This window comes from Chelonoidis abingdonii, chromosome 8 (assembly GCF_003597395.2).
Source record: "Chelonoidis abingdonii isolate Lonesome George chromosome 8, CheloAbing_2.0, whole genome shotgun sequence".
Lineage (NCBI taxonomy): Eukaryota > Metazoa > Chordata > Testudines > Testudinidae > Chelonoidis > Chelonoidis abingdonii.
In genome coordinates, this window is record NC_133776.1 from 102,499,972 (window position 1) to 102,509,278 (window position 9,307).

General features: G+C 43.2%; 1 protein-coding gene across 1 annotated transcript in view; it reads left to right on the plus strand.

Annotated features, from left to right (window-relative positions):
* The window catches only part of HS6ST2 (heparan sulfate 6-O-sulfotransferase 2), a 249,363-nt gene that overhangs the window by 89,244 nt on the left and 150,812 nt on the right, over positions 1-9,307 (plus strand). The window lies entirely within an intron of this gene.

The following is a 9,307-nucleotide window of genomic DNA, read 5'->3' on the forward strand; positions in this document are numbered from 1 at the left end:
GGGCAAGGTTTTGGGGGAACCAGAGTGTACCAGGCACTGGAATTCCTTGTTGGTGGCAGCGCTACAAGTTCTAAGCTGGTAATTAAGCTTAGAGGAATTCATGCTGGTACCCCATCTTTTGGATGCTAAGGTTCAGGGTGGGGAATTATACCATGACAACATACCCAGTTCCTTCAGTCCTTGCTTATATGGCTGCATTCCATGTCTCAGGTCACTCAGTTCACACTGGGCTTCTGTCCCCCATCTGTAACTGGGGGGGTAAATACTGTTGTCCCTTGCACGGACATTGGGAGGAGAAGCATGCTTAGATGCTATGTGGAGGAGGGATGCAGAGGTACACAGATATGTTATCGAGAACTAATTGGTGGTTTTCAATGTGGACACTTGCTTCTAGTGAGCTGCACTTGGACCCAAGTCAAAGCTTTACGCTTTTGTTGCTATAGCCTTATTTTGCAGCTTTCACATTGTTACTCTGTGCATTTGTCCATGGTAACAGAGCTAAAAACCAATATTTCTTCTCTCTCCATGGTGGGCATAGCTCACCATGCGCGGGCATACTGTCCACACCTTCGATTCCCCATGTGCACATCTGGATGCACTCGCTGCATGTGCAACTACCATGGTCCGTGGATGTTCTCTTTCTTAAAATAATAACTAAAGCTCATGGCTTGCATCTGTCTTGTTTTCTGCTTGTTGTTTTTCTTGGTTCAGTTTCCTCTTATGAGCTGTTGTGACCTCCCTGATGGAAACAATTCACATGATCTTTTAGCCTTTAATTTCCAAAATGAGATGCATCTTGCTATGAAGCTGAAGAGTGGGGCAGGGGGAGCTGTAGGCTGCTAACTGTCTGTGCTATGGTGAGCGTGACTGTATCTGATCCCCATAGTTATTGTCTAGACTGATGCTTTGCTCCCTCCTATACGTGCAGAACTTCCAGATGTGTCAATGAGATTCCATAGTTGTAGGAAGAAGCAAGCTATCAAATCTACTGGGAGATTAGAGTGGAGAATCAGCCCATTCTTCCGAGAATATATGAATATGGAAAACATTGAAATGTCTTGGAACAAACCTCATGTGTGCATGCAAATGTGCACTGCTGCCCTCTGGAAAGAATCAGGATTGCCCAGTTGTTTGTCACAGAACCTTTTCTGCTACCAGCTAATGGAAAGCCTCCTTTAACTCAAGCTTTCGAATCTTGATGACGTCTCTTCCTGAGGTGGGGAGCTGAGCAGGAGGGGGCATGCAGCAGAGCGACGGTTGTCCTGTCCTTGCTAGGCACAGATGGGTTCCTGTTTTATGCATGTGGCAAGGACAGATTCCAGAAGACTTGCTGGTCCAATGTAATACCGGAATTGAGCAGCCTCCTCTCTCAAAGCACCAGAGATGCTTTGCCTATTTCTAGTGAAACTAGACTAAACACGGTGAGGACTTTAAGCAGACGAGGTTGGAGGAGGGCAGCCTTTTGCCCCTACCAGACAGAGGTTGGACTGTAGCGTGCTGATAATAACAGTCCTCCATGTGCCTGGGCTCAGAAAGGATGTGTGTGCAGAGCCCTGGCTGGCTGTGAGCAGAAAGCCTTCCCCTCAAATGTTGCGTGACCATTCAAGGCCTCCCACAGCAGCAGCATCTGTGCTCTGGGAAGCCAGGGCCTGCATGCTTGCTTCTCAGGAAGCAAATTGTCCAAACGATGTCCCATCCCCACTCCACAGTAGCCTGCAGAGCTGGTCCAGGACACTGGGGTGGGGGTGCCAGTGACTGATACTGGGTGCACATATAGAACGGCCACAGTTGACATTGTGTTAGCATGAGGTGTAGTTTCCTAGAAGAGGGGCGGTCCCACAACCCTAGTGTGAAGGGCTGTGGCATAAACACCATGATGTAGCCCCAGAAGCCGCCAGAGCTTCACGGGCTTCTTGGCTTTAGAGAGGAGAGGCAGCTACCACCTACCATCTCATGGATTATAATTGAACTAGTGTTGTCATATTTGCTTAGCCTCTGCTACCCAGTGTGTGTTGCATTGCATGGGGTCCAGAGCAAAACAATACTTTCCAAGGCAGCTGCACATTTGTTGTGTTAAAATATTAGTCAGCCTGCAGCCCATCTGAGACCGTTTTATGTAGTGAGAGAAGTTGTCCTATTTTTCATGCTATGAACAGCACAGGTTTTGCTGTAACCTCAGCGGCTGGAGAGGACAAAAATAGGATGTTTAGCAAAGATGGATGGCAGCGCATGCATGAAAGCAGGTCGGCCTACAGGGATGTGGCTTTTATCAAAGGTTTTGTTAGGCTTTTTACAAAGGGCTTCAGGTAGTTTAAATATATGGATCAGTTAAATAAATTCACAGGTTCTATCCCCACTGTGAAACAACCAGGCATTGCTCAAAAGAATATTGATTTTAATTTCGCACAGAACTTTGAATGAAGCTGGAGTTTGTGTCCCACTAGTTTTGAAGGTGGGCGGTACAAATACTATACCCAGGTTCTTGTCATTGCAGTTCGCTGAGGATACAAATACCAGTGGATATTTAAATGCTTATTTGCACCTACAAATATCAGGTGACTAACCGTACTTCTCTTTAGGACTTATAACTTCCAGGAATTTTTCCTCTCCATTCTAATCCCCAGTTATCTCCTATGCTTTTGTCCTGTGCCTTGTCTGACATAGGGTGCTTCATATTTTATGCCTTAGGCTATAAACTCTTGAGATTGTGAATGTGTCCTGCTTTATAAAGTGCTGTGTCCATTTCTGGTTCTACGTACGATGCAGGCAGTGTTAATCAAGGAGGAGTGAGTGAGGATGGAAGGTGAGATGGCAGGCACATGGCAAGACTATCAGTGGTTTAACGGGGAATGTGCATCAGAAACAAAGGAAATGTGTATCATTGATTATTGGCATTGGAGTAACGCTAGGAGCCCCAGTCACAGACCAGGACCCCATTGTGCTAGGTGCGGTACAAACACAGGACAATCTTTTTTTGTACCTTGAGAGAGTAGATTCATGAGGAATTCATTGGTTGAAATCCCCTTTCTCTATGTACCCAGAATCCTTCCCCTCCTAAAACCAGGGACCAAACCTTCCCCGAAAGGCAGATCTCTGCTAAAAACAAATCCTAATGCTCTGAAACCCGACAATCACGTCTGTCTGTGTCATGCAGAATTGCTATTTAAAGATGCAATCTTTTGCACACCAGCCCATCCATGAAATGCCACCAGGCTACTTCATTTCTTTTAAGTAGCTTCCAAGAAGTGCCTGGAAAATTCTTATTAGCAGTGTGACATTAGTCCTAGGGATAGATTTTTACAACTGGTGCTTTGTAAAAGCATTTAGCATGTGGACAATCTTCATTTCTATCTTTGTCCGATGTGCCTGTTCATTTGATTTTTCTCTTCTTCTTTATCATTTCTGTTTAAGGGTTTATGAACTGATCCCTTTATTTTCAGAAGAGAATAGCAAAACCACTCTGATTAGCATGAAATGCGGCTCATGGCTTCCTAAAGAATGTGCTTGTAACTAGTAAACAGTTGTAATTGCTATAAGATGGAAGCAGTAAATTGAATACATTCTCTAATTATTATAAAGAGAGAGACCATTTATGGTCCCAAATCATATTGCAATGCTATAAGGTTCAATTTGCCTTTCAGAGGATGATCTGTGTAAAAGATAGATAAATACATTATAAGCTATGTTTCTAAATCATCCAGTCAAACAAAATCTGTTTCTATACAGTGTCTAGGAAAGCAACATTTATATGTCATGTTTTGCCGTTTGCAAAGAAACGCACGCAATTTTCCAGAGCCAGGCTCTGGTACTTTGAAATAGAGAAATTGCTTCAGTGAGCTGGTGCCAAGGTGTTCACAAGATACTTTATTTAATTGGACAATGAGGAAAATTCTAAACAGTGGATGAAGAACCTGATTCTGATGTGAATTACCTAGACCGGACCTTTGCCAGGATCATATAAAAGGCACAGGAGAAGTAGATGTCTTTGATACTTAACTAATTTAACTTTATTAAAGAATCATAAGACATCTTTAATAAGAATAGTACTTACTGCATAATTCATACAGAGATCATTACTTCAGCTATGCGTCCTGCAGCTAAATCCTGGAAAATATACCTTATTTTCAAACCAATAAACCCCTTATGGAAAATCCTATAGGATTTAATGTAGTGTAATAACCTCTCTGGAGTACCTTTTAACCGACTTAAAGAGTTCTATAGCAGGGAAATGATTCTCTATTACATTTTATAGATTGGTTTTAAAATTCCATACACAAGGGGCCCACAGAAGTTGAACAACTTCTATAGAGTCCCATTGGTTTCATCCCTGTTAAATTCTATAGGGCTGTTTAATAAAGGAGGTCTTAACAAAGCCAAAACTCTGATGACAGTTTGTTGCATGATAGCTGGTGGTTATTTGACGTGACACAGTAGGATGGAAAATATCTCAGCAAGAGAGTATTGCCCCTGAAGTCTGACAGCGTAATTTGGAATCATATTGTGACAACTAGAGAGAGGGGGTTTCCTGGAAGCTTTTACTACTATTCCAATTCGTCACGTGACTAAAATGACCACTCAGGCACAGGGAAGTGAATTTCAGTTCATTTGGGTTGCCCAGCAATAAATCACTGTGTCAGAATCATGCAGGCAGCAGCGTGACCCTCTTTAGCTACTTCACCAAACACCAGGACCTGGAGGAGGGGTATCTTGGGCTTTCCTTGCCCAACAGATCGTGTTTTGACACACTTCAGCCTCAAAAAGGAAGCAACAAGGTGCAAATGGGCTGCTGCTTTCTCATCAGGTCAATGCCAGCACGATTTGTTTTCTGTCTTCCTAAATTCACCTCTAAGACTAGAGAGGCGTTTTTTCCTCCATATTATGTTCTGGTCCAAGTTTTATGAGTGTTTTGGAAAGTTACTTAAGGAGGACGATGATTATCCTTGTGGGATGGCTGTAAATATTTCATTGTGCATGAAGACTGAGCACAGCTTCCCTGAATGTCAGCGGGAGCTGTGCGGGCATTGCCCTTGGGAGCTCTGGAAAACATAGGAGTAAGCACAATGGCTGATGTTCCAGGTGTATACACCAGGATTAACAATCACTACCCCTGTTGTTACACTAACAGGTGTTGTATGGTGTAGCTATGTGGAGCACAGGAACAGAGACTTCAGAGCTGAAACCCACAGCAGCCAGGATTCCCAGGCCTCCTGTGGCAGTTCCCGCTGACGGAACCGTCCCAATCCTGTGCACTACTCTTTCCTTTTGCTGGGTGGATACCGAAGGGATATTTGAGCTCAGAGAGTGGGGAAGGGTGACTGAGGTCTGCAAAGCGTAAACGGATGCTAAGAGTGCATGGACTGGCCGTTCTATCTCTCATGCTGTGCCAGTGTGGAGAATCCCATGGAGGTGGGGCTAGTAAGGAAAGATGATTAGTGAATGGTAAGAAAGCCAGAGAGGGCCACGTGCTTCCCACGCAGGGGCTTGGAAATGTCTTGGGTTTCCGCTTGCAGAACTTCCTTGGAATTGTGGCTTCTCGGTGCAGAGCCAGCCCCACCTACCTCCTGCTGAAGTCTGCATGCGTATCCGGACAGCCTCCCAGACATCTGGATCTGGGCCTTCCTCGGGGATGAAATGTAGGGGAAGCTGGTGCTGATTAGAAATCAATAGGCAAGCACCCTGTAGAAAGAGACAGGTCCCCTCCCTTCCTGTCCCAGCTTGGGAGCCATGAGGCTCAGGACTGGCTGGGGATGGGGGTAGGAGGGATGTGGTGGAGATGCAATGGACTGGTGCATTGCTCCCCTCCACGTGCCATGCGGACTTGAGCTCTTAATGTGACAAGCATATGCTGGATGCTACATCTTAGGCCTGGTGCAATCCATTATTTTAAAATAATGAGAAAATTAATTTAAGAGCTAGTTTTGTAGCTAAACTTTAGACGCCGTTGGAAACTGTCCAAACTTCCATGGTGATAATGCAGTGAATAGAACTGTTCTGAAAGGCATTAAATAGACAGGTTGTCTTACTGTAGCTAAGCCCCTGCAGACAAAGAGTCAGTGAAAACCAATAATTTTCATTATGTGCAATATAATATGGTAAATTCTTTGCAAATAAATGTCCAAGTAGGATTGGGGGAGAAATAGTAAGAAGTGCCATCACGTTGTAATGTTACAGGAACATGATCTTGGCAACAGTTCTTTCATTTTAAACTAAGTCCATATTAAAAAAAAGACTGAGCAGCAGAATATACTGGAGTTAAAAAGAAATATAAGCAGAACCTGTTTCAGTTCTATAAAAGCAATGGATTCAGCATTTGCTAGGAGCAGTGTTCTGAAGAGGAACTCTGAAACTAGCACAGAAATGGAATCCTAATTATCTCCTTCTTCTGAACAATAGCATTGTATCTCCAACTGAACAGAAAAGTACAATAGTGGCATTTTAGCAGAGGCACCATTCGATGAATTTGCAATTACGGGTTTCTTAAAGGTGGTGTTTTTTTTTTGGTCCTGATGCAGCTTTTCTGAGGTTTCGCCTTTAAGTAAGCACATGAGCATTGATTCACCTGTGAGTTTAAAAATAAATGGCTCAAAATGCCAGTAGCCAGAAGTTTTAGAATCAAGAGGCTATTTCTATCCAGAGTAGATAATAATTGATTTAAAGTATCAGAGGGGTAGCCGTGTTAGTCTGGATCTGTAAAAAGTGACAAAGAGCCCATGGCATCTTATAGACGTATGGGAGCATGAGCTTTCGTGGGTGAATACCCATTTGTATTGGAGCATAAGCTTTCGTGGGTGAAGAAGTGGGTATTCATCCACAAAGGCTCATGCTCCAAAACATCTGTTAGTCTGTAAGGGGCCATAGGACTCTTTGTCGTAATTGATTTAAAAATAATAATAAACTATTGGATATTTTTATTTAAATTGATGCTTTTATTTAGATATATTTTTCTTACAAAAGAAACCTGTTTAAAATGTGAAGTTATAACAACCCATATCAAGGCCTAAAGCACTATAATCTATTAAACTAATTTAATAAAGTGCATCCATGAGTCCTCCTCAAATGTTAATGAGTTAAAGGAGTGTCTTTTTTAACTATATACAGAATCAGGAGGAAAACATCTTTAACTTTTGAAGTCAACTCAAGCTTTATACATAGGTCACAATGTTCTGTGCTGCATCAAGTAGCAGTATGATTTTCAGTCTTTACAAAGGAGTAAATGCTGCTATTTACGTTTTTCCAGATGCAAGTGCTTTCAGTTGTTGTGCAGAAGAAAAGTTTTGCCTTAATTACCTGTGGTTTCAGCTTAGCTAACAGGTACAGAGACAATATTCGGACTAGTTCATTCAAAGCTTTCTTCTTTCAATTGATAAATAAAAATCAACTGGGAGAGAGTGGGAGAGCTAAATACAAAAACTTGAAGGCCATGGGACCAAATTTTCAGAGGTATTTAGGTGCCTAAAGATGCAGATTGGTGCCTTGTGATAGCCTCTGTAGTGGAGCATTTAACCTGGCATTATATATTGCAAAGATAATTAGACTATTAGAAACCTTTACTGGAGCGGGGACTCTTAATGACTGCATAATGGTGTAATTAAAAATAACTCAATGGAAGGGTTATTTGCTGCTGGCTTGTTTTTCTGTTTTGTGTTCTAGTAACTAGTCACATATTGGACAGGGTCAATCCAGATAAGGGTGGACTCTCCTGGGTCAGCTATAAAACACACCCATCGAAAATGTAGTCTGAACATCTCTTTCTAACCACGCTGAGCTGAGATTCGGGTTATTTCTTGTTTACACAGTAACTCTGTATGCAGAGGGAGAATGTGCACCAAAGCTTTTAAGTTAAACTCTTCTATTTTAAGCAAAACCCAGTTTGTTCTTGTTGAGCACAAGGTTTCTATTTCCAGGAGAATGCATATTATCTGGTTGCGAGACAGTACTTAGTTGAGACAAGCTAAAGAGTGATAATACATTAAATGCTGCAGCTGTAATTGAATCGCACCAAACATCATCTGGCTTTAAGTTATTTATGAGTTTGAACTTTTTATAAACAAAGACCACTGCTAACAAGCTAGACTTCCTTAAAGCCCTGGATGACAGTAGAGTTTTTTTTTTTACTGAGTTCAGGAGTTTATCATATGTGTTTTGATAATGCAAAAAGCAAGTGTGATAGCGCCACAGATATGGCTGAGGCCGCTCTGCCACTTTCATCTAGCGGAGACCGGGCTAACACGATCCAGTGTTGGAAGTTGCAGCTAGACAAATTCAGACTGGGAATAAGGCATCAATTTTTAAGAGTGAGGGTAATTAACCATTGGAATAATTTACCGAGGGTCGTGGTGGATTCTCCATCACTGACGATTTTTGAGTCAAGACTGGAAGTTCTTCTAAAAGCTCTGCTCTAGGAGTTATTGTGGTGTTTAGATGTTGCTTGTAATTATTAGAACTGGGATCACTGGCTGTTGGGAGTCTGAAAGGACAGGAAACAGGAAGGAGGGGGCAGGAGTTGAGGAGGCAGAGTGAGAGTTACAGAGGGTGCAGCTGCAGCTTGGTAAAGAGGTTTCCACTTTAAAAATAAAGTCCTGTTGAAGTTTGTTGGTACCTTGCCTGGTTGATACAACAGTTATCTTGGGGAAGTTCACTGACCTGTGTTATACAGGAGGTCAGCCTCGGTGATCACAGTGGCCTTGGAATCTGAGAGCTTGTCTACACTGCAAGTTTCTGCGCAGGAAAGCAGCTTTTTGCGCTCAAACTGCAGACGTGCACACACCGCCAAGCCACTTTGTGCGAAGAAACTCATCAGTGCCAGCGCTGCAAAAAACCCACCTTGACGAGAGTCGTGAGGCTATTTGTGCAGGGGCTCCAGTGCTCTATTGCCAGTGTAGACACTTGATTGCTTTCTGCGCTGTAATTGGCCTTCGGAGCTGTCCCATAATGCCTCAAGTGGCTGCTCTGCTCATTGTTTTGAACTTGGCTGCCCTGGAGACATGCGCCCTGCCCTTTCAAAGCACCGTTTCTGACAGCTGTTGGGTGCTGTGCTGATCTGCTCCGGGACACAAAGCAAACCATTAATGTGGAATGCTCGTGCTGTTGAACACAGGCGTGTGTGTGTGTGTGTGTGTGTGTGTGATTGCTGTGCAGATAGCCCAGGGAGGGATACAGGGGTGATGTCAAGGTTTCCCTCTCCCTGCTTCTGAACTAGTTGCTTCCTGCCGCTATCTGAACTTACAAGTCAGCATGCTGACACACCCTCTGTCCCCCAAAACACACCGTCTCTCTCCCACGTCCACACACACACACACACACACAC